Source organism: Scomber scombrus, chromosome 15, assembly GCF_963691925.1.
Source record: "Scomber scombrus chromosome 15, fScoSco1.1, whole genome shotgun sequence".
In the NCBI taxonomy this organism is placed as follows: domain Eukaryota; kingdom Metazoa; phylum Chordata; class Actinopteri; order Scombriformes; family Scombridae; genus Scomber; species Scomber scombrus.
Genome location: NC_084984.1, coordinates 24,935,948 through 24,961,930, shown reverse-complemented (window position 1 = coordinate 24,961,930; position 25,983 = coordinate 24,935,948). Strand labels below are relative to the sequence as shown.

Here is a 25,983-nt window from a genome sequence, read left to right as displayed (position 1 = left end):
GACACAAATCACTGATGTCCAATAAGGTTCATCAACCTGTAGGAGAAACATTTCCTCGGCTACATATCTGTCTGATCGAATTTACCTCAAAATTCTCTGGCAGAGTCTGGAGAGTGAGTTGAAGAGTCTAAGTGAAACAGGAATATCAATGATACTGCAGCTATTGTGCATATTTGCCTAATATGTTGAAATAACCTTGAGAAAATATCTTTCAAAACAGTCTCATAACTACATAACCACAATGTATAACACAACTTAGAAATGCAACAGAATTACTAAATGTTGACCGTGATGGCTCAACTATCTGCAGTAAGTTTTAAGACTCTGCAGGATGATTTTCATGGAAATAAAGTTAAAAACCTATAAACCTGAAAAATGTACTTCAAGGTCTAAAACATGCAAAGGTAACAGAATTGTCCTTTAAGGATCAAAATAGAGTGCCAAAGTTTAAGGATGTCTTTTCGATTCAACTACATTCTTCTCCAGTGCGTCCAGAAAAGTCTAGTCAGTCATGCAGTTTCTATTACAGCCCTGTTAAAAACACTCCAGGAATGTCCTCTCCTATTTAAAACAGTTAACCCAGTAACAGACACTCGTCTATCAGCGGAACACAACACCCAAGTCTTTTTCATGAGAGGAGCAAACTTGACAGCTTGTAAGTGAAAGGTCAGCAGTTCAAATCCCAGCACGAAGACTAAAGCAGCTCCTTCGCAACAACAGAATTTTTTTCAGCAATCGTATTAAAAACTTTAACAATGGAAATCCACAATGGAAATCCACATTGCATGAGCACTGTTAGCACGTGTTAATGACACAGCTTTATGCATGGCAAAAGACTCGAGTATCGCTATTGATATTTTGTACTTTCATGGGCCCATTCATTATCACATACATTCGTGGTCCCTAGAAGATGAATCCAGATGACTTTGGTGGTCCCTTAACTTCTCTTCTAGTGCCACCACAGGGGTTACATTGTTGGATCTTTGTGAAATTTCCTGACTATTGGATGGATTGCCAGTGAATTTGATACAAATATCTATGGTGTCCAAATAATGAATTTTAGAAATTCTTCACTTATTCTGTATAATATCTCAACATCTACATCTTATGGATTGCCACAAAAGTTCATGGTACCCAGAGGCTGAAGTCTATGGCAGTCTTCTTCCCTGACTTTTCACGGCTTTTTTTGGTTCAGAATGACATCTTCACATTTACTGAGTGCTTTGGCATTACATTTTGTACACATATTCATGTCCCCTTCAGGATGAAACCCTTTGGTAATCCAATGACGTTTTTGCACACACATATTGCACACTACTACTTTGGTTTAAGGCCCAACTTCACAGGGTATACATTGTTGTTCTGATGTTAAGATTTAGCTTAAAGTACTGCTGTGCCGCAGTACAGCTTGTCCAAGCCAGGAGCAGGGCTTCAGTTTGGTCAGTTGTCGAGATGGTAATATTAAATGGTAAACGGACAGTACTTATATAGCACTTTTCTATGCTTTTTGACCACTTAAAGTGCTTTTACACTACATTTCACTGTCACCCATTCACACACACATTCCTACACTGATACACTACCACCTAGGGTGTCAAACTGCTCATCAGGAGGATCTAACATTCAAACACATTCATGCACTGATGGTGCAGCCATCGGTAGCAATTTGGGCCTAAGTATCTGGCCCAAGGACACAGCTGGGAATCGAACCACCGATCTTCCAATTAGTGGACAACCGCTCTACCTCCTGAGCACCTGCCATCCCAGATTGGGACTCCGAATAGGCGCAGACATGCCACTTCTTAACCTTTGGATTCAACACTAACACAAGCAAAAGTGTTCAGGAGGAAGTAAAATGTTCAGCACACTACACAATGTGTGTGTATATGTGTGCATGAGTATTACACATCACACATATTAGGAAAGTCTAAACTTTCAGTCAATAAAGTTTATCTGTATCATCTTTATTTCAAGAGGAAAAAATACACATCACAGCTGTCAGAAAACCTTAAGAAAGTTTTAAAACTTTGGTTTGGGTTTGGACGAGATGTTGTTTTTATCTCAGAAGTTGAATGTAGCTAAATTAAATAAATCTTATACAAAAGTTACAATAGTTTTACGATTACATCACCACATTCTGCACGAGCCCAGAGTTGCGTGTCATAACACAACAGCTTCTCACAAACTGAGGAGAACAGGTATTAAATGTAAAATGTGACTCAGGCAGTGCTCACATCATTGTGTCCTGACAGCACAATGGAGATCATTGTAGCCTGACTGCTGATCATCATGTCATAAGATCACGCTCTTCACAGGCCGCAGTTGAGTCAGCCAGTCAGCAGAAATGGCTGTCGCTGATGTAATGATCACATCCTGTTTTCTTGTGAGATTATTTAACACTGCAGCTACATTCAACAGCAAATCGATTAATTGAGACAAATGAAAGCAATCGTATTTATTGATCGAGACAGTCTGTGGAGATAATGTCACACATTTACAGGACTTTCAATTAACTCAGATTCTTGACGTTTACTGTGTTTAAAGGGTTGCATTCCAAATAAAAGACAATAACTGTTAAGAGGAACTAAGAACTACTTAAACAAAGGAACAAGAAATATTTGACTGTATACTGATATCCCTCACATTATTGGTCATTTCATCATGTCATATTTTGCTCACGGACAGTCAGACAATTCAATTATGTCTCTAAATATCCAACGAGAAGTGAATAATTCTAGTCAGACACCAAAATAATCTGTGAACATTGAGATGATATTGTAACTTGCTGCCCTTCCAAACTCCTGAACCTTATTAACAACTATCAAACCTCAGAGTTGGGGAATAGAGATGCATTGATCTAAGAGCCACATCAGCAGACAGTCGGTCTACAACTTTGGTTTGGACTGAAACATTTCAACAAATAATGGACAGGTTGCCATGAAATTTTGTACAGCCATAACTGATCCTCATCCTTAATCCTGCTGATTTTGTTGATGCCTTGACTTTTCCTCTAGCACCAGCATGAGGTTGACATTTCTGATTTTTAGTGCAAATGGAATGAAATTTAGGACAGTTATTACATACTGCAAAAAACGGTGTATAAGTCGCACCGGTGAATAAGTCGCAGTTTGTTTTGGGGGGTGTGCAGGAAAATACTTTTTTATTAAAGACTGGTTTATTTGAATGCACTATTTATTCATTTATAAAAACATATGTTTATACTCCAAAACTTTTCAATTTACATTTATTTGAAACACAATCAAAACTCACATATTATACCTGACACAGTGTGTCGGGTTAATGGTTAATGGTCTGGTAATGATTTGCTTAACTGAACTGGACCGGTATATTAAGTCAGACCGGGTTCGGATTAGGCTGAGTTTCAATTAAACCTTTTAAAAGAACACAGTAACTTTACATATTTGATACAGTGTGTAGCTGTATGCTTACTAGAGTCCATAAAACAGTTTGTCAGAGTTGTCACTGTGTGCAAATATTGCCCAAGTCGCTATAAGTCTCACTGAGCGCACTGTCCCAGGACTCTGTGTCAGTCCCAGAGTCAGACAAAGCATCATCCTCTGTTCCATCCAGTGGAAAAACAACAACGTTAGTGAATCTTTTATTCTTCAGATCTGTGTTGATACTGTGTGTCTCTGCCACAGTGCAATAAAAGCTGCTCATCTGTGCGCTTTTGCACATTGCGCTTCAAAATCAGGTCAGGTCAGTTTGGTCTGTAAATACTGAAACATCACAGCAACTAGTGTCCCGAAATACTTCTGATCAACACACTGAATCAGCACCCGACAGTGAACCCCCTAATTTTTCCTTTAGCACCACCATCAGTTCAAACCTTGAATTTACATTCATAATTTGGTATTATGACCAACTTCCTACTAAAAAATAACATTAGATTCATCTATGTCTCGCAGTACCTAGCCTGTAGGTGTAAAATTGGGCTTTAAAAAACTTATTTTTTGAACATTTTATTAAACAAACATTTAAAGTCCATGTAAAGTGAGAATAAATATGTGTTCTGAGTTTGACATACCACAGAAAAGTGTGTTGTTAACCACCCTGCCAAATTTGAATGATTAAAAAAATCGCCAAATATATGAAATTAGCCTTCAAAGTTGTGTAAAAATCAGCCTCTTTCTCTGCTCCCAAACGCTGTGGGAGTGCCCGACGAGTTCGCTGAAACCCCGCCCCCTACCAAGTGTCACCTGTCAATCAAAGTCACCACCTCTACCAGAAACATGGACGCTAGGTCTGAGCCGCCGAGCTTTCTGCCGCTAGCTCGGCGGCTAACTCTGCGGCTAACTGGATAACTGTAGACTGTAGTAGTAGTAGTGTTAGATATTAACAATAACTCGCCACTAGGCAGGTTAACCACTAAGGAGAGCGGACTCTCGGTCTTATATAGTAGGGGAGGGACCACGGTCACGCGGGTACGCCACTACATCACGGGGTAGCCCTTTTTTGCAGGCTCAGAAAATCAGGAAAAATGAGAGGGTGAAAAACAGTTTAAGGCTCTACCTCCACAATTTAGCACTGCATAGTTATCAGCCTTTTCATGTTTTCTGTAACCATTTTCCAACATGTATAATATGTTTAGAAGTAAATCAATGAATTGACTTTACACAGACTTTAATTGGTTAGTCAAGAAAATACTCATCAGATGAATGGATAATGAAAAGAATCATTTGTTGCAGCCTGACACAACACCCATCTGCTGTGTGCAGCATTTTTTAGTGATGTCTACACAAAGCAACATGACAACTAATTTGGTTTGATGCATTTAATAACCCCTCTACAGACTGATAGAAAAGTCAAGGGAAATTGAATTCCTTCATAATTTCTTTTAACTCCTGCTTCCCTTCATACCAACGAGCTCTCCAAACGATAAAAAACAGGATTTATCGTTGCCTTCCAAAACTATCCACATAAGCGTTTTCTGATCCGATGCCCCTATTGGCAAGACAACATTTTTCGCCAGTGCCTTCCAAAACTATTAAAAAATAACTCTTAAAAAAATGATTCAAGTGACTGTTTTGTGACTGCTTTGGTTAAGGTTTGATGAGGTTTCGGTTAAAATAAAACAACATGAACTGTCAGTAGAAAACGGGAAGCTGACAGCAGCCAATCCAGCATCCAACCCCCTCACATCTTCCTTACGCTGACTCTATTACACCAGCTTCCCATCCGCCTTTAATACCGACAATCATTTTTCTTGGGAGGACAATCTCATCTAATCAACTCTTCAGTCCAAAAAAGACAACATGTGACCTCTTAACTTAGGAGAGAGATATGGACGGGAAAAGAATGAAGGTTAGGAAGCAGAAGAGACAGAGGAAACAGGCTGATGACAACACTGCAGTTTAAAAATGTATGAGCCTCCAGACTCCAGCAGATTGCTTCTATATATGTGTGTGTGTGTGTGTGTGTGTGTGTGTGTGTGTGTGTGTGTGTGTGTGTGTGGAGCGCCATGGTGTTAGCATTTCCCAGTCAGAATGAAGAACAGACAGACAGGGTAGTTTAGGATGAGGTAAACACAAATGATGTTGTGATGTTTTCATTATTATTTGGCTGAGTCGTCTTGCATCATGTGCTGCCATTGCACTGTGTGTGTGTGTGTGTGTGTGTGTGTGTGTGTGTGTGTGTATGTGTGTGTGTATGTTTGTGTGTGTGTGTCATTAAGTTATTTACCCGAGGATCTGATTGTGTTTCTCACATCTCACACACTTCCTGCTGATAATATGTACGAGAGAGAGAGAAAGAGAGAGAGTGCCTCTGTTTGACTTATAATAAAGTTACGTCAGCTGAAGCTCAGTCTATGAGTCACGAGTCCCCGAATGATGAGGAGCAGGAGAAAACAACTACACTGCTGAGGGTGGGAAAGAAAATGAGTTAGAGGAGGAGAGAGGAGGAAAGAAAGGAGAAGAAAGGAAGCAACAGGAGGGCAAGAGGGGGAGGGATAAAGAAGAAATGAGGCAGGAAGAGATGGAAAAGGAAGAGGAAAAAAACTGGAGGATTGTAGAATAAAAGAAGCAAGTGAACTAAAAGAGAGGAAGATACTAAGAGGAAGTAGAGATGTAGGAAAGGAACAGAGAGGAAAAATAATGAGAAGAGAATAATTAAGGAGAAAAAGGAGTGTCAAAAGAATGAGAAGAAAAAGGAGGAAAATTTAAATGACAGGGTATGAAGAAAAATGAAACAAAGAGAGGGTGAAATGAAAGAGATTTATGTTAGAAAGAAATAAAAAACATTAATTTAATATAAGATGGAAAATAAAAACTGTAATAATTTGAAAATTGTAAAAACAGTACTAAGTAAAACTAGCTAAAAATTGAATAAATACAATATATAAAATCAAGTAAAATACAACATTTTAAAAGAAGTGCAGTAAGGCTTCAGTGTGAAGACGACTAATAGAAAAGTGAGTTAAAGGCTAAAGTGAAGAGGTACGTTTTTAGCTCTCTCTTAAAAAATATTTAACAAGCTGGCTTCCCTTATATATATAAAGGTAGTTTGCTCCATAGTTTTTAAGTGTAATTGACAAAGGCTAAAAAAATCACATATCTACCACATATAAAAAAATCACCTGTCAAACGTGAAGAGTAACATTTAAAAAAAAATAATGATGCCAATCTACTACTGTATCTGCCCATTAAATGGAGCTGGTATCAGTTAGGCTATGTTGGGCAACCAGCAGATTCTATATCATGGTTTCATCCCTTATCTCAGTTGTTTAAATATAGCGGTTGACATTTCAGCTTTGTCACCTCTTCATGATGTTTTAAAAGATATATATTATCCCAAGAGTGGAAGAAGCAGACAGAGCAGTGGTTTGGTTCTGTGCACCACTTCTATTCATTTCTCCATCAACTGACAATTATCCAAAAAACCTTCCTCAGCACCAAAAATAAATGTTACATCACATGATTTTTTTCAAATCTGCCATCCTTCAGTGTCTCTCAACCATACAGGGACAACTTCATGTTAGAAGAGGCAATTTCTCCACCCACAGGAGCAGGAAATAGACCAGAATGCAATGACATGACAGAATAAGTTCTGGTTATGATGTGACTTTGCTTCAACTTGGAAAAACAATCACTCTTACGCTGTTATCATCATTGCAGGTACAACTCAGAGCTGTAGCTTCTTTTCATGTTTATATTCCTTAGTGGAAGGTATCAAAAAAGTGTTAATTTGGTACTGAAATGTAGGGGTTGTATTGGTGGTAATTATCACAAAAGTTCAAATATTAAAAGCCCAAGAAATGTAGACCAATTATCAGACTAAATAAGATACTATGTGGTGGATTTACCAAGTTTGAAAGAGTGCTCCACCAATTTAGTATCGCAGTCCTATGTAATACTCATGATGGACAGTTATTTTATAAAATAAAAGGTATATCCCAAGTCTATTTTGTATTTCCTCGATCCTCGCGAACCAGAAGTTGTTCTCGGTTTTTAAGACGGTCCCAAGTCACTCATTTCTGCTTTAAGGAGTGAGGAGGGGTCTCTGAGGAGCTATGAGCGAGGAAACACAAGAGCATCCTTCACGGAAGTCTTTTACCAGACAACACGCCCCTCCTTATTTATTGACTGGCTGCTCCAGCTGATCAAACCGATCTGTTACATTACAACATCTCCGCAGACAGATTACAGATTAAGGTCAAGTTTATCACTCCCAAGTTTTATATATTATTTATTCTCTGATTTCTATTAACAACTTCTTCATTTATAAGAAAGATTTTTCTTTTCATGATCAAATTTACGTAAGCAAGAGTGTGTGATTTTAAACACGTTTATGTTTTACATATTTTGTCGTCATTTCCATTCAGTCACATGTGATGCTGAAAATTCCTGAGCTACATCTTTTCAATTTCCCCTGACGCATTCAGCCTAATAAGGTTGAATTTCCAGTGTTCAAAACACACCCTGATCATACTCTGGGTTATTAAATAATGCATCCACAATCAGACCCTAACCCTAACCCTAACCCTAACCCTGTCAATAAATACAGGTGTAAATAATGAATACAAAGAACAAACGCATTCTGCTTGTAGAAATGGTTCATATGCTTGTGAGCAGGGACACAGTTTACAGTAAGAATGCAGGTTTTTATTCATGTGCAGGTGTTTGTCAAACAGGTGATGTAATATATAATATAACAGACTGCAAAGAAAGAGAGAAAACACTGCTGCTCTGTCAGTGATACGCCTACATTACCCAAAATGCCATGAAAACGTGATTCAGGTGCAATTAACGTGCTGGATTAGTGACACCTAATGTAGCTTCGAACCAGAGACCACAATGCACCAGAATAATCTGAGAGGTTAAATTAAGACATTTGGTTATGAAAAGCTTAAATGAGGCTAGCAACATAAGTAACATTAATAATTTAAGGGCACTAATTACACATTTCCATGATGTATTTATTTAATTTGTAAGTTTGAGGTGGTTAAAACGTCTCCACCCAACAGATAATATTTCTAAGCTCGTGCAAAGACTTTCTGATTTCTTTTCTATTTTTGGAAGATCTACACCCTTTTCTGCACATGCTCAAAGAAACACATGAAAAATCAAAGACTTCTCAACGTGATTCCAGCCTCGACACTCAAAATGTATTAAAATATTATACTTCCACGGTCTGGAGAGCGAAAACCACAGGAACTAAAATGTGGATGCAATGACTCCCGGTGGATTCAGCACTATACGACCTCAGTCATAAATAATGGATTTCTCCTCCGAACCATCCGCAGATGAAAATGAGCCCGACTGCATTTGTTAGGCAGCCGCCTGTGGATTTCAACTCATCTGAGGGTAAATATCTCTTTGACTTTAATGAGGGAGCGATGAAGTAAAGTAAAAGGATTGTAGGGGAAAAGACATCAAAAGAAAAGAAAGGAGTCAAAATCGCAATTTTAAGTGTAACTTACATCAGTGGTTCCCACCTTTTTGCCTTTTTCACCCCTGAAATTTAAGCAGTTGCTACTTGAAACTCCTCATCACAGGTTGCATATGTACTGTAGTATAGATGCATATATGTATAGTGAAGGGTGAACAGTTGAAATGACAGACATGAGGAGGACATACTTATTGGAATATCCCAGTTAGACCCCAAATATGTGTTTTGCTTATCGTTACGTCACTCTTTTACATTCATCTACTGAAAGTACATAGTTTCTCTGTGCTTTTAAAGGTGTGTATTTTTATTTGCAACATCGCAACTAGTTTCCAGCCAATCACAGCCCAGTGTGCAGCTTACATAAGTGTGTGGAAATCTGAAGCCTAGAATGGACTTTACAGTGAAGTAGGAGACATTATGCACCAACTTTTGGGATGAAATATATTTGCTAATTCATAAATGCTGAATTTTTAGAGAGGGGAGAATAAGTAGTAATTTTAAGGATTTTAATGAGGCAATCAAACTTGGGGATACAAATTGAAAAAACACATCAGACAAATTATCATTCAGAATAGAGTATTTTGATATGTCCTACAACATCTTTAAGCCTATCATGTAAAAGCTTTAAATTTGAAGACCAGGAGTAGAATAAAAAGGCTGCGAATTACAGTGGAGGTAGACGAAGGTGGAACAGGAGAAGAAGAAATACAATGTAAAGGAAACAGCAGGAGATGAAAAGTCAGATAAACAATAGTATATAGAAAATAAAGTAAGAAAATATATATCCGGAAACTGACAATCATACGCACACATGCTTACAACAGAGAACATTTAAGCATCTGTTTAAAACTGCATTAAATTTGATGGATTTTCAGCCGCAAGGGGGCAGTAGAGCCCCACCACGAACTGACAAACTGTCTAATTCACTTGTTTCAGCTTATATGTTAGCAAATTCTTGCCTAACTGCTAACTTTTGTTTTACTATTAGATCAGCCTGCTGTGGAGTAGACTACAAAAGGCAGTGGAGTTTAAAGTGCGAATGAAACTGCATTTCGATTTTGATTCTTCATATGATGCACGTGCTGTTGAAACAGAGCAGTGGGGTGATGGAGAGAGAAAAGGCATGTTGATTGGATGATAGGTTGTGAAGTCTGTGATGCTTTAATTGAAGACAGTTAAACACCCAATCCTGCACCATCCTTCATTATAGTTAACTGACTGCAGTCTGAAAATGACGATGATCTGATTTGGCAATACAACGATTAAAAATCCTTCAGAAACGCACAACACGTGAAAAGAAAGAGCCAACATCTCTTCCTCATTTTCTTCGTAGCAGCAGCAGATCGTGACCACTAACTCTTTGCACTTGGAAAACAACTCCACACCTCTCCTCCTCCTCCTCATTTTCTTTCCCTTCTCCACCTTCTCTCTCCTTCCTCTCTTTCTGCCTCCGTCACCAGGCAACTAGGTTTGCCTCCCTCCCTCTGCTTTATCTCTTTTTCTCTCATATCTTTGACACTCCCCCTTTTTCTCATGCATTACTCCTCCCTCCTTTCCTGCCTCTGCACTACATGAAAGATTTTTGTTTCTATTCAGAAAGACACTTGTTTTATGATCCATCAACAATTCAAATCTCACATGCTGGATTTGGAAAATGCCTGTAACAACCAGCATATAAAATAACATATACTGTGATAGAACATTTTATTAATATCGCCCTAGTCACCCTAGAAATATAAACTAATACTGAAGTTTAAATTGGATGTGACTGCATGTCCAAAATAATGAAATAATGAGTGTTTGTTCTTTTAGACTCTTTGACTTCTGCGTTTTATGTGTTTTAATCTCAAATGACTTTGCTTGTTACTTTCCTTGCCATTACTTCCCCCCCCCCTCTATTGCTTTGAATATCATTCATCTCTGGCTCTCCTCCCCTGCTGCATCTCTTTCTTTCTTCTCCTTCCTCACTAAACTCTCTATGGGTTCACTCGTTTTCAAACCGGCACAATTTTCCCTTGAAGCTGTCGCTACAATAAGCAGTGTGGAGCAGGGACGGGAAGATTCAGCATAAACGTTCACAATGCAATCGCCTTGATTTAAAAAGTGTGCACTGGATACATATTGGGATAAATCATTGGCTGTATATAAATAAATGGATGTCAGAGCAGCTCCCCAAAAGTGGAGCCAAAACATCTCGATCACCCCCTGGTGGCTGGCTGCAGTATAGGTCATAAATCCCGCCCCCTCCATGTTAGCGGACGGGACGTGTCGAACTAAAACTTCAAAGTTCATGTCAAATAAATCTTTCCCAAAGATGGTTTCTGCCAATTTAGGGAGTTCTTATCAAACTGAAGTAAGTTCAAAGTGCTCATTTTTTTCAGATTTTTCTGATGTTTTTAATTCGTTATTTGATGATATAAAAAAGGGATGTGACATTATAATTCCTACAGCTGTAACAGCCGCTGTCAAACCTCCATCATGCAGCAGGACGGGTGAGGGCGTGTGCCACAGGCTGTCATCCTGCCACCTGACTACTGCACAAACGCTGGCTCCAAATTATGTGACACAAACAAGATGGCCGCTCTCAGAAAGGAGATATTTTGGCTTCACTTTCGCCCGTCATTCATATGTATATACAGTCAATGGGATGAACTTGCAATGCATTGTTTCTAACATCTTTGCATCAGTAAAATGATTTATTAATATATAATTATTAGTAGAGACCCCATGCCTTAATTTAGAAATGTGACCAATAATTTGATATTTAGATTCAATCAATCAATCAATCAATCAATCAATAAATCAATCAATCTTTATTCAGGACACAGTGAAGGTCCATAGTAAAAAACAGACATATAATAGATAAATAAATATGATACATACAAAGGTCCATAGATTGATTCCTCCTCTCTAAACTTTGTCCAGCGTGTTCCAGCTGAAACAGAATTATTGTGCCACATGTTAAAGTGGATTATTAAACTATTTTGACAATAACTTAAATATTCATAGCTCCTGTCCTAGTCACATTGGATAGGATTTGACTAAATGTGATCAATCACTTAGACAAGTGTTTAAAATGGGAAAACCCTATTAAGCCTATAGCCTGGAAAAGAATTGAAATGGAAACTAACACACAAGACTTTTAAGACATGTCAACCAATGATGACACCATAGACTTAGAAAAACTATCTAACATTAAATGTAGAAATATCTACATTATTACAAACTAAATAAATGGCAGGCATAATTTTTTCAGGTTTGAGAGCTTGGTGTCCTTTTAACCCTCTTAAAGAAGAAGGAGCAAGCAGAGAGTCAAATTAAACCACCCACATCCAGGGAAGCTACATGAGGTACACCAGTGATGTTAAATTATTGACAAAAACAAATGACAGCGTGGTAAATTGAAGCTATAAATATTTGAAAGGCTGAATTTTTATTATTTTTAGTATGTTTGACCTTAAATGTTCTTAATACAAATTCAATGTATTTTTGTTCTGCATTGTGTTTTGTGTTGTTGTTTTACAGTTCACAGGTGTATGTGTGTTTGTTGGTCGTGGTGGTGGTGGTGTGTTCTGTTACGTTCTTGTTTCATGCTCTGTTGTATTGTTGTTCTTACATCTAATGTATAATTTACAAGTGCAATTATTTTGTAATGCAGTTTATACCAAAAACTCAAGAAGAAGAATTTATAAAAATGTCATTTCTGCTGTTGTTTAATTAAGTTTTACAGACATCTTTGACAATAGGACTCGTCAGTGCTTGAGATCATTATCAAGACAATAATAAAGACATTTTCATCAATATTTATTTTGCACCATATCACAGATATGGTGCAAAATCACAACTAAAACAACTGTTCAAATCAATGAACTGTATTCTATGTCTATTTAAAGTTCATCATTATCTGATTTTTAATTATCCCTTTTGGTGTCCGTACCCACCCCAAAAATCTATCTACTTTGTATGCATCCCACCATGTATACTGCAATCTTCAAAAACACACCCACCACATAACTTTTATGAATATCACATGATGTCCTGCTGAAACGTTTTGGACCATCAGCTTGCTGGAATGCAAACTTGCAGTAAACACAGATACAGGAGCAACACAGTGTCCTCTAACGGAACAATGCCCCTTGCAACTTCATTACTCATTTTAGTGACACACACACAAACAAACTCATACACAAACATAGTCTCATACACACATCCTGGATCACACACCCCAAAGAGGAGGAGATGTGATCCAACACGAGAGACAAAAACACCCCCCCCTCCAAAAACACACACACACACACACACATTCACACACAAACTGAGCACTTTCCACTGCGGCAAAATACACCCAGTGTCACTGGTTGCATTCATTATTAATAAGCTGCAATTAGTTTTTGTTGCTTCCTTTTAGAGCATAGACACAGTCGGATTACCACACTAATAAACACTTCCTTTAAAACATTCACATATACATAATCAGCATGTATCAGACTCAGTTTCAGTGCACACTACATATCATTTTGGACACCACAGTGATCTATAAGAGGAGTAATAAGATGCCAGTCAAAATGTCAAAGTAGTGTCTAAAACGTATAGAGAACAGCTGTATGAGACTGAAAGAAAAGCAAAAATCTAAAGCAAATCCTCAAATTAAATGTTTGAAACTTTTATTTGACACTAAATGATTAATCAATCTACTAGTTTATAATCAAAATAATATTTTTGCTCTCACAGTGGTCACACAATGCTCATAAGGAGGGTTTATGGTTCTTACTTGGTAGAGAATTGGACCTCACACTTGCTCTAGGGAATTTATCTTTAAACCCTGACAATGTTACTACATCGTTTTATAGAAGTGAACCCTGTTAGTGTTAACTCCTAGATAACTGAAATTCAACCCACCCTGTTGGTGTATGGATGTAAGGAAACTTACTTCCGGCTCTGGCCACGTTAGTGCTTTACTCCTGGGAACTGAACCTCCAAAACTTCTACTGTGGGTCCCTCTGAGAGACTAAACTTGGAGTGTTGGCAGTTTTACCTGTTGAGGAACTTTACTTTAAACTATGACAATTTTAGCTCCTTGCTCTTAAGAAACCTCCTGTTGGTGCCTTACTTTAGAGAGGTGTACTTTCAGTGTAAGTGCTTTGCTCTGAAGAGCCACTTTAGAGAACTGAACGTCCAGCACCTGGCAGTGTTTGTGCCTTGTTTTAGAGAAGTATACTTCAAGCCTTGTTTTGGGGAATTTATCTTCCAACCCTGTGCTGAATCTCTTATGTGTAAATTAAGATGTACATCAGAGAAATAAAAACATATTGCCTTGACAATATTGATTAGTCTATTAATCGATTTTTTTTTAAATAGTTGATTAATCGTTCAGGCCAAACATATAATTGTGCTTGGTTGTAATATATGAAAACTGATTACTTTTGCATTTTAGTTCATTCATATTTTTGGATTTTGGACAGTTGGTCAAACAAAGAAAAGATATTTACTGATATAACTTTGTGCTCTGGGGAATTGTGATTTCTCAGTTTTCATATGGTTTCAAAATACAGGCTGTAGATAAATCCATAAGAAAAGTGAGCACTCATTTATTCCAAAAAAGTAAGTTTGGTAAGTTTGAGTTGTTGACTTGAGTTGTTGGAGAAAGAAAAGTTGGCTTCAGTTGGAAAAGTCAATTCTTGGATGAAGTGATATTGTACATTCTGTGCTAATTTTCTTTCATCAGGCTCATTTGGATGTGAGGTAAAGGAACATAAATCAAACTCTACAGCAATGTCCCTCTGAAGTGCTGAAATGGAAACCTTTTCCTCCCACAGTGTGGCAAGGAAAAGGAGGAAAAGGAGAAAAAAAACAAAAAAAACAAGGATGGTACCAAATCACAAAATGTCAAGGAAGTGGTTTAATAGAGGATCCTTCCTGTCATGCCAAACTCCTGCCTGTCAAATTAAAGAGGGCGGTGATGAGATTTTTTTTTTTTTTTAAATTGAGCAGAAAAATCAAAATGTCAAGGTTTCCCCCGGAGGACATTACTAATGCTATACAGAGGCTCTGCCCGCATGCAGGTGCTCTCAGCTCTGCCTCAAAGCCTGTTTGATGCAGAGACACTGAAAAACAACAACAACAAGGAAAAACAGGCTAATCACAGGAAGGAAAAAGCCCTTGTGTGAAAGGTGGAGGGGCACAGGTAGAAATGAAAACAGTGAACATACCATAAATGAAGAAAAAGGAGAGAATCCTGTATCCTGTGACAGCAGAAAATAAAATGTCTTCCACATGAAAGATAAAACAAAGCACGGAGATCAAGAACAAGAAAAAGATGAGAGAGGAGAGACTGTGTTTTAGTCCCATGGTAAATTCATGGCAGTGACATATAGACTTCATTACTCTCCAGTTTATTGATTCATGGTTAGTTTATCTGGAACTGTTCTCCTCTCTGTGGCTCCTTTGTTGATCTGATGTTTTCTTCTTCTATGAAGTTATCAGTTACAAAGATTATTATGCAACATGCTTTTTCTGCTCTTTGTCTGACATTTACTAGATAATGCTTAAGTCTTTTTTCCCCTTATGTTAGACCATGAACCATTACATTTGGGTTGATATTACCATCATATTAGCTTATCACAGATACTGTATGTCCGCCATTCACCAACAAGACCAAAGTTTGTATAATCCAAACACTATGAAGACTTTGAATGCAGCAGGTTTCTCCTTCAGTAAGAAGTGAGAGCAGATTTTTGTCAGTACTCTTCCTCCTCACTATGGACGGGATCATATCTCATTATCATGAGATAAACACATTCAGTGAGACTTCACTGGATGCTGTTCAGACTGCTTGAAGATTTGGACTTCCTCGCCATCCTCACCACTCACTACAACAACATACAAGCTGGTAGGAGATCAAAACTGGCGTGAAAAGAATTAAGGCGTTCCACAATGGACACATGAGAAGGCCATGTGTGGTATCTCGTGGATATCTTCTGGCTTAACAAGATCACAAATAGGGACGAACAATACATCCGAAGCCCCCTTTATCATTGTTGTGTTGTCACGAATGTATTTAGTATTTTATTGTATAATGTCATTTTGGCTGATAATTATGTCTGATAATGGGAGCCTTCAGACTGGAGACGCCACCCTGAATTATATAAATATCAAGTCTTCTGTTGGTACTGAAAGTGACTGAAAGCAGCAGAGCAGAGGACATGGTTTTAGTGTAATTTATGCTACTGTGGACAGTCTTGCCTCACTACATTTTCCTCTTCTTTGCACTCCTCCACACACACACAGGCACGCACACATGCACACACGAATAGGATGCAAAATTCACTTTTTTGACCACAAGCCAAATGGTTAGTGAACGTTCAAATTTTTCCAACCACTCATTAGATAGTCATTTTTTGGCTGATAAATGAAGCTAATCTACCAGCCACTTGCATATTTTACCATCATTTGGCAGGTGGGTGGTGCTAATTTTGTGCCCTGGGCATGCGCACACACACACACACACAGGTTTGCACAGCTATCCTTGTTAGGACATGGCATTGACTTCCATTCATTGTAGACAGCCTAACACAAACCCGAACCCTAACCGTAACCAGGAACTAAGTTGGTTCATTAGGACTGGGGTTTGGTCCCCATAATGACAACTGGTCCCAACAAGATCCATGTTTATAAAAGGTCCCAAAGAGGCAATAAAAATGTACACACACACACACACCAGCAGCAGGCAGAAGACAGCAGCTTCAGAGCAGAGAGGCCATAACAGATTAAATGTAACTGACTTTGATACGAGTGTGCAACAAAGTGAGATAGACAGTAAGAGCTATTTGTCTAACACCTGTTGAACAAGCAGAACATTAACTTCCAGTCGCTTCTCATTGATAACCACACAGAGCTTTTATTTTGCTGAAGGAGCTAAAAATGAACACTAATTGTATGTAACGATTGAGTCTAATTAGCAATTTATTTACAGATCAAACACCCACTCCTCTCTACCAGCAGTATGTAGTGAGACTTTTTACATCAGCAGCAGAAGAAGACAGCAGGGGGAGGATGATGAATGAATGATGACAGCCACAGAGCTGTTGAGCACTTTATTGTGAATGCTTTTTTTTAATCAACAGAGGAGTATAAAGACATCAGGTAACCATTAATCAGTTCATCAATATGTTCAGCTAATTTAGGGCTATTGGTCACTCTTTATCTCTGTCTATGGGCTTTAAATCATTTAACCAATAAGAAGTATTGAAAAGCAACTAAACCTTGTTTCTCCATTGGATATGTTGGATTCTTTTCATTTCCTGAAGAGTAACAGTTTTGGACATTTATGTTCTTCCTGTTGCATGATTCTAAGTCGGACACCAAAGCAAAAAGACTAGATAAAAAGGTTCTATCCATCTTACAGATCCCTCTGAGAACTGTGTGCCTCTGCTGTATATAAATCAACACGGTCTATAGCCTCCGCCATTAAAACACAGCGAGGAGTTCCCTATCATGAGAAGTTGTAATCTTGGTATTTATGAGTGGGGATAAAAGTGGCAGGCTTTAGAGGAGAGAATGTACTGTTGAGTTGATTTACTGTCCGGAAGAACCCTGGTTCTTATTGATCCGTCTTTCTTTTCAAATGGCATCTCCTACAGTCATCCCCAGATTTCCTGCTCTCATCTGTTCATTTCTCGTTCACAGCGTCTGTCTCGCTCTGTAGAGACTTTACTGTGTGTAGTAAGAATACACTGGAATACAGCTTGACAAGATACTGACTGACAACTGAAATCTGGGGATTTCTAAATGCCAAGTAGTTGCTTGAACAGCGGTGAGAACGGCAGCTAACAGCATTTAGAGACTGACCTGTGAGTCTACAGCTAGACAGATAAATCAAGCAGAGCCAGTATAAGCTCATTGCTGATATATTGGTATCTGTATATGTTTCAGTCAATAATAATAGCTTTATTTACCTACCAGGCACTTGCATATTTTACCAGCTTTTGGCTGGTGGCCGATACTAATTTTGTGCCTTGTCACACATGCACACACAAGTTTGCACAGCTATCCTAGGACAATGCATTGACTTCCATTCATTGTGGACAGCCAAATCCAAACCCTCACCTTAACCCTTACCTAGGACCTCAGAAATGACGTTTTACCTCATTAGGACTGAGTTTGGGTTCCCATGAAGACTACTGGTCCCAACAAGGTCCCTGTGTAGAAATATATCAAAGATATGTTTGAGCGAATTAAGAAATACTGTCTGGACTACACAGTTTGTCCATGAGAGGGTGCTCATATGCATATTTTATTCTTATTAACTATTAACTATAAAATATCCGTATCAAGCTCAAAAGTCCAATATCTAGATGTCATGTTTTTCAAATAAATCAAGTTCCAAAGAATGAGAACTGACTTGTAATTTGTTCAAATGACTTTGTACAATTAATTTATTATTAAGCATGACTTAATTACTACATTGTAGAATTGACAAGCTATCACTCAAGACAACAGTTATTATTCACATAACCACAAGAGGTCACTTAGTTATTTAAGCTCACTGCATATATGTCTAATTTACCTACCATACACTTACACCTTATACTTATACCTACCTAATATACCTGGTGGCATTTTGAAACTGCATAACATTTGCTCAACAGTTGGATCCTATGTGTTTGACTCCTGACTATGTGTTAAGATTTGAATCAGTAATACTGTGTTTGTCTTTGTCATCTCGAGTCTTGAAAATCCTCCCTCTGTCTCACCCTTTCTGCTGTTTATCCGTCTGTAAATTATACAGACTGACTGGGTGAACTGAGCAAGACACTGAGCGAGACAGATCAAATCATTAGCCCGAATGTGTCACTGCAACTCCATCCCCGAACCGAAAGACAACCACAAACACTACAGAGAGCTTAAAGCAATACACATTATTGTGCCAGTTGTAAATATGACTGCAATTATTAACAATTCATTTTAATTATCAGCTGATCTACACGTTTTGTTTACAATTAACCTATTAATCATGTGGTGGTGACAGGTTCACAGCGTCAAAATTCATTATTTTGTTGACAGTAAAATGCAGTTTTACACTAACCGTATTAATGGTACACACAGTCCGATGTATTGATAATTGTCAGACATGATAATATAAGTAAGAGTGTGTTGAACAAGATATAATGATGCTAATCTAATGTTTCTAAAAAAGTAGCATGTGATTACTTACAATCTTGTTTTTTCATGAGAAGCCATCACTACAGTCATTAATATGCTCATCCAACTGTTCTATTACTGTATGGAGCTGCAACTAAAGATTATTTCAATTGTTGATTATCAAAGTCAATGATTTGTTCTCACTGTTAATAAATCAGTTGATCAAAAATATATTTATCAACAACAGAGAAGATTTGTCAGTAGCATCTGTTGCGTTCCACGTTCTGGAAACGCGCCCTGCTACCTCAAACACAAGCTAACGTTAGCTTACTGGGAGCAGTGAGTGCTGGACATTAACGGCTGGCATTAGCTGCCTTAGCTAAATTGTGCTAACAGGGCAGGTACCATAAGTAACATTAAACGTACTGAAATATTGAAATAAAGTACACTCAGTGCAAGTCTCAGAGCTGGGGGCAAAGCAGGTTAGCTAACTGTCAAAGCCTCTTATAAGTCTTCATATCTTATTAACAGATAAAAAAATGGCCACCAGCACAAATATTAGAGGGCCTGAATAAAGAGATTGAGACCATAATGACTGGTAGAAAAAAAAATGACTGGCTTAGTATTTTTTTAGAGAGAATGCTTTTGGAACGGGGTCAACTGGAGGAAGAGATTCTATAGAGCAATAACTAGCTGCTGTCGGAAGCACTTTTAGCTCCTTCTGCATTGGCTTCAACCTCAAGCTGTTGTAGTTTCCGCTTGTGGCAAACTACAGGTTTGAAGTAAAAGCAGCTCATTCAGACAGAAGAGCACTGCAGTGATGGTATTAACTTTGGAACAACTTTAGGGGATTATTTAACTTTAAAAAATGACTCCAATGATGAATCAATTATCAAAATTGCCAGATATAATAATCTATATCTGTGTACTAAGCACTCAGGATCCAGCTCAGCTTACTTTAAAGACATTTCATAAACATCCTGAACTATACATCTTTCCAGAGCATGCAATGAATCATAAATGACTTGGTCTAAATCTGTGTAGCCCTTCACTTAGCATAGCTTATGCTTTACATGACATGTCTGGTGTTTCTTGTGCTAGAGCAGAATGATTGTTTGAAATTCTAACTACAGGATCTGTATTACGGGATGTAAAAAGCAGGGGACAGTCAGGGAAACACGACCAACAAAGTCTGGTGTGATAAATACTCGCTCCAACTACTTTATATCGACCTGCATTAATTCATTCCAGCTCCAATTCACAAATTAGCTCATTAGCTCAGTGGGGGAAAAGTTCTTTGGCTCCAACCGGCTGTACAGCTTCAACTCAACCGACCTGATTATTTCTGCTAAGAAGCCTTTCTCTCACTAAAAATTCATCCTGCCAGCATACAATCCTCACAGGAAAAGCACACACACCGAGCTTGATTTGTAGAGGAGTGTAGATCCTCGCTATCAGGTGGAAATCTTATCTATTCATTAATCATCTTAGGAAGGCTGAGTCCTGCTGTTTCTGGTCAATACTCTGTTGGTGAGCAGCAGGAGGAGGAGAGAGAGTGAGACAGAGACAGAGACAGAGAAAGACAGGGTGCGAGAAGGAAAGGGCACGCTGGTGATAGGGAGGATGTCCCAGAGTCCAAAAAGGTCACAGAGGAGCATCACAGCAGAACACCTAACCTGAATTCTCTGAGCTGTAATTCTCTTTAAATAAACCTCAACTACCGAAAGACATAGTATGACTGGATTTTCAAGTATTGCCATGGAAACTGCTTTACAAACCTCATGGAAACTAAATGATAACGGCATGAAAGGTCTACAGGCATGAACATGTAGAAACAGTGTGACCGTGGTTACTGCTCAAGTCCTCTGTGGGAAGATAGAGAAATCTGTATCACCAATCTGGAGTTCACAAAATAAATGGGAAGGGTAACACGTTCAGAAATATGATCAATGATCTTGACACATATATTACATGTGTTACAGTGTGGATCCAAGCCCCTTTGATTACCATCAAGCCTCATATAACCAAGATAAATCCATATAACAAACAGACCCATACAATGTAAGGGAGCATATCATAGATAAGAAAGATAATGTGCATCAGGAGCACACTTCCAACTAAAATAAAAACAACTCAAGATATTTATGTTTTTAATAAAAGCGTTAAAGGCTGGCTGAAGCAAAATCAGAGCTGTATGCATTGTTAATATGGAAGCACTTGTTTGTAATTGCTGTTAAATTGGATGTAATTTGTATATTTAGCAATAGCTGTAATCTCAACAAAATAATTCCTGTATGCGTTTCTATTGTAAAAGACTAGCTGTTTAAATGAAACAATCTGAGGATGAAAAATCCCTCATTGGTTGAACTGCTCACAGCTTCACAGGCATGAAATACAATGGATTCATCTATCCATTAAAGTGACAACTTCTTCAATGTACATTACTTAACATTAAAGGATAGGTCTGTCTTTTATAATAACAGTCAGGTATCCATATGAACACTGACAGAGGTTTTGCTTGCTGTAATCATCCCTGAATACTGACCATTAAAGATCCAATTCTAATAAGCTTTCAATGGAAGTGATGGAGGGGAAAACAAAAATATATTAAAATGGTTATCTGAAGCTAATATGAGACTTCAACAATCCCACCTCTACCTTTTTATCTTTCCACAGACAGTGTCTCAGTGTTGCTGCGGTGCAAGAATCATGACAAAAAGAAGAAAGAAATATCTCTTAAAGATATCCGCTTGATTTGACTCATTCGGACGGCTGAAGCTTCACATTAGCTTCAGATGTACCTTTAAACACATTTTTGCACAGAAGGAGGACTGTGGATTTTGTCCTCCATCACTTACATTGTAAATGAATAATGAAGGGATCTTCTAATGGTCAGTATGAACAGGAGGAACCTGAGTATTGTTTAACACTTGAAAAATGTATGAACCTGTCCTTTAACGTACTTGACAGCTTTAATCAGACATGACGGGACATTTATGGAAACGCTCCCATGATAAGGATCAGAGAGAAAAAAGAAAGAGAGAGAGAGAGAGGTGAGTTAGAAATTTCACAATAGCAGGGAAGAAGACTATTTTCTTTTTCACTGATAAAATTTTAAAACTTGTTTTTGCTGTTGAACTCTTAATCAATAACCATCGCGAGCTTCTTTCTTTGGGTGAACCCAACGACACGTTCTGACATCAATTTCATCACTTACGGACTTAAGTCCACACTGTAGCTCCCTTAGATGCAGTTTAATGAGACATATGGGATGTCTCATTAAACTGCATCCGAGGAAGCTACAGCTTGTAGGCCTCCATCTCTCTTTTATACATTGTTTCATTGATCCAGCAGCTGTTTAATGTTTATTGGATGTGTGCATTTACACTTCTGGTTTATAAAGTCCAACCTGACTGACAGGTCATCAAGTTGCTTTTCTTCTCAAGGCCTTGTGTGGCTATTATCCACATTCTATATTATGGATTGTTGTGTGGTGTATCAGTGTACCATTTTTATATTTCCCCCTTTGCATGTATATACTATATAAAAAAGTAATATTGTACTTTTTTTAAACAGCTGCCATGGGTGAAATTAAAATAATGAAAATCTAGAGAGGTTGTGTTAGTCTTATTATTACTGCAGTTGCAAGAGGGTTTTTTTTTTTTAACCATTTTTGCTCTTGTTGCACCATAGTGTGGGGGAAATAGTGTTCATAAACTCATCTGATATGATTTAAAATTGGCTTTTTCCTACTTTATTAAACCAATTTTGAGAATACAATGATGATGTAGTTCAACCAAGACGTGCATTTCTCTCTCTCTCTGTTTCCCTGCATGTCTTACTATGTGCCGATGCAGCCTTTACATTAATCTGACAGCGTTCAGCCGTGTAGGAAGTGATGCGGAAATGTTACTAGAGCCGAGCTTGTAAGATTGACATTGTGACATTTACATAAAAGAAAGCAGGGCGTTTATTCATACATGAGGCCAACATGTTAAAGGCTTCGGAGTCACGAGTCCATGCTGTTTTGCTTTTAATGAGACAAAAAGCTCGAAGAGCAGCACAAATGAGGGGCTGAATAAAACAGTTCTCTATGTTAGAAGTTCGTATTTACGGTAAACCTGGCAGCACATGAATGCAACATCAGCCAGAGCAGTCAAGAATTGTAAAATTTGAGCAACAACGTGCAAATGTTGTCAATTAATTCATCTTTTTATGAAACTTTAACAAATTAAGAGCGATTTTAAGAAAGCAGAGGCCTTCGGTGTATAATAACACCAGCTGAGATAATTACCCCAACCAGCCAAACATAATCTGTAATTTCCATTATGAGCCCATCAGCGAGGAATCCACTTGGGTTGATACCAGAGACGTGCAACAATAAAGCTGCCGGGAGCTCAGGGGACACCGACTGCAATACCGAACCAATAAAGGGAGCTTCCACTAATTACCTCAGCTCCTTCTATCGTTGATTACAAACTGATTTATGAGTCAACAAATACCTTGAGTCTGCCTATAGGAAGGAGCTTCTCCTGAGTGCTTGTCTGAAATATCACGACACATTCAGGGGAACAGGAAGGCTCCTCGCTGACCATTTTGCCATTCATTTAAAACAAGCTAGTGCTGGTATTTGATTGTAACACAAGCTGAAAATGTTTGTACAGACAGACAGGTAGGAATTCTACCATATTAACTCATTTCTCACAACTCTGACTGCCACCAACTCTAGATAATTAAAAGTGACAGTGAGAGCACATATATCATCAATGCTGAGATGAACAGCAGTGTGAGAAAATATCTGCTTCTTTCATTAGAAGAAGACCACATCTCCCAAGGTGCATTTCAATAAGAAACATCCAATTGTGCTCCAATAACAGCGACCCGAAGTTAAAGATTACACAGTTTACAACACTTCACCTGTGGATTCTAGATCATGTAGGGATGAATTCAATAACCACAGCCTGAAGCACAACAAAGTGTTTTGAATTTGCACCTAACTGCATAGGCTCGTGGGTATCGTAGTATCTAGATCAGTGGTCTCCAACCCTGCTCCTAGAGAGCTACTGCCCTTCATGTTTTAGGTATCTCCCCACTCTAACTCGTTATCAAGCAGCTGAGGCTCATCAAAGGGCTTGATAACGAGTTGATTATTAGAATCAGGTGTGTTAGAGTGAGGAGATACCTAAAACATGCAGGGCAGTAGCTCTCCAGGAGCAGGGTTGGAGACCACTGATCTAGAGCTATCCGCAATGCCAAACTGATGAGGATGATGATTTCTAAGAGAGCATCGTAACATAAACCAGCAGGAGACTCTACACTGAGGAACATAGTTGAGGAAATATTGGCCGCAATTTTTCACAAAATTAGTTCCTCTTATAAGTTGAGAATTGAACATCTGTTGGTCATGCTTTCAGTTTGTTATATTCACATTAGAATTTCTAACATTTAATCCAGAGCATTAAAACAATCAAGAAACATGTGACCAAAATTATGTGGACACACAAATAAAGTATAAACCTTAAGATGACATGTGTGTGATTGGGGGGAACACACCATCCTGCAACCACAGGGGCATTCATCTGCTGCTATAACAGCATCCACTCTTCTGATGTCAAGCTTTTAGCAGGAATTTGTTCTCATTCAGCATTAAGAGCATTAGAGTGGTGCTGGTTGGACTAGTTGGACAAGAACTGGCTGGCACCTTTGTTCCAGTCCATCCAAAAGTTGTTGGATGGGGGTCAAGTCAAGTTTTTCCACATTAAACTGGGAAAATGATTTCACTGTCACATTGAAACATGAAAGGGTCTTCCCCAAAATGCTGCTACAAAGTTGGAGAAAAACTATTGTAGGTATAGAATTAAGATTTCCTTTCATTGCACATCCAAACTGTCGAAACCAAAAAGTACATGAATCATTTTTCATTTCTTATCAGTTATTATGGATCTCAAACCCCAACTACAAACACAATGTGCTTAAAGTCTAGAAAGCCATATGCATGAAGATCACCCCACACACACACACATAAACACACACAAACACACACACACACAGTCATTTGCCTATAGTACAGGATCATGCAGCGCTTTGCATGTGCAGCAGCTGATAAAGGACTGTGTCTATGGAGGCTGCAGACACTTCTCCCCTCAGCAGATCCTCCAGCAGCCCTGCGCCGGACTATGACTCATAGCCTGCTGCCTGGCTTCTATACTACACTGATGCTGGAAACGACTAACTAACACGGAAACGCACCAATAAACAACAACAACCAACAACAACAAACCCCCCCTCAGGATCAAGCACCACCCGAGCCCGCAAACATGCACCCGAAACATCTCTTCTTCTTTTTCTCTGAGGCACTTACCTTTCTGTGACGTTATGGAAACAAACTCAGATGTTGCTCTCAGGTGTCTGTTGCTGCTGTTGCTGTTGCTGCTGCTGCCTGGCCAGTTGGTCTCCTCCTCCTCCTCCGAGACGTCGCATCTCTCCCACAGTCCGGATCGAGAGGAAAATCCGCGCAGAGATCAGCAGCCCTGCCCTGAGGTCGGCGCGGCGGCCCGGCTGGAGTGTTTGCTGGGGTGCAGCTTGCGGAGGACTCGACTGTACCTCTGAGGTCTGAGAGAGAGTCGTGCAGGTCTGATGGATGTCGCTCGGCTTCCTCGAGGGGTGGAGGTTTGACGCTCCCGACGCCTTCACGGACTCCTTGGAAACTCGGATTTTTAATTTTCCATGTGCTTCCTTATTATTATTCATTTTTAGGCATTTTTTTATAACTATCATTAAGTCATTAAAAAAAAAACTACCATGCACAGTTTTAGATATATATACATCACAACTCGTTTGGAGGCAATCCAGGTCCAATATTCAAGTTACACAAATGCATCATGTGGAAATTTGAAGCCTGAGAATTGACTTCACAGTGAAGTCCAGCAGTTT

At 38.6% G+C, this 25,983-nt stretch overlaps 1 protein-coding gene across 1 annotated transcript in view; it reads right to left on the bottom strand.

The window, feature by feature from the left end:
• The window catches only part of rab27b (RAB27B, member RAS oncogene family), a 58,986-nt gene extending 33,321 nt beyond the window's left edge, over nucleotides 1–25,665 (bottom strand). The window contains exon 1 of the mRNA XM_062434814.1: nucleotides 25,412–25,665. The gene's annotated coding sequence lies outside the window, so the exon portion shown is untranslated. The remainder of the gene's footprint in view (nucleotides 1–25,411) is intronic.
• Between the last annotated feature and the right edge of the window lie 318 nt (nucleotides 25,666–25,983).